We start from the raw sequence: 746 nt of genomic DNA, 5'->3' as shown, positions 1-746 counted from the left end.
TACTCGTGTTTATATAGTACGTTTTAATTACGGTGATACTCATCCTCTCATCCCTCACACCCGTTACCAGCCCCATACAAGTCCTTTGCCCACATTCAGAGAGTTGGGCTTTGTGACCCAGAGTTTAAACAGGGCTGTTGGTGTGTTTATAGGTTTTCTGCTATTCACAGGATCATGTTGAGCTCATCAGTGGGTACACAATTGAAGACAGTGCCTGCCTTCCCCCAGAATGCATCAGTAGCTCATAGTTGAGCAGGAAAAGTAGGGTCCCATGGGCCCCTTGGTGATCTGGGATTGACTCCTGACAAGCCCAGTCTAGCGCAGGCCCATGGCTGGCAGCTGCTCCTGATAGGAGATGATGATTGAAATGGCTGGGCCGTACCCACATGACTTCCCTGATCTGCTCTTCCAGCTCTTAGATTCTTCCTGTTCTTCTGCGTTGTTCCAGCAGCTTTAAAGGGAGTGATAAGGATGTCCAATTGAGAGTTCAGCCCTCCACTGTAACTTAGTATCTCTATTTGCTACCTTTCATTGTAAAGTATTTAGAAGGCAGCCTGATACTGTGTCCGTTTAGCTAAACAATAATAGTAAGTTTCCTCTAGGGCCTAAGACTTTAGTCCTGAGTTTTTAACTCTGTTTTATAGTGCCAGGCATGGCAGTTGTACCATAATTGCACTAGTGGGCACAAATTACCTGGTAGGTTGGTATTGTAGTTTATAGGGTTTTCAGCAGAGGGCCACTTTCAA

The sequence above is a fragment of the Myodes glareolus genome, chromosome 19, assembly GCF_982192425.1.
Source record: "Myodes glareolus chromosome 19, mMyoGla1.1, whole genome shotgun sequence".
In the NCBI taxonomy this organism is placed as follows: Eukaryota; Metazoa; Chordata; class Mammalia; order Rodentia; family Cricetidae; genus Myodes; species Myodes glareolus.
Note: the sequence above shows the minus strand (reverse complement) of the source record.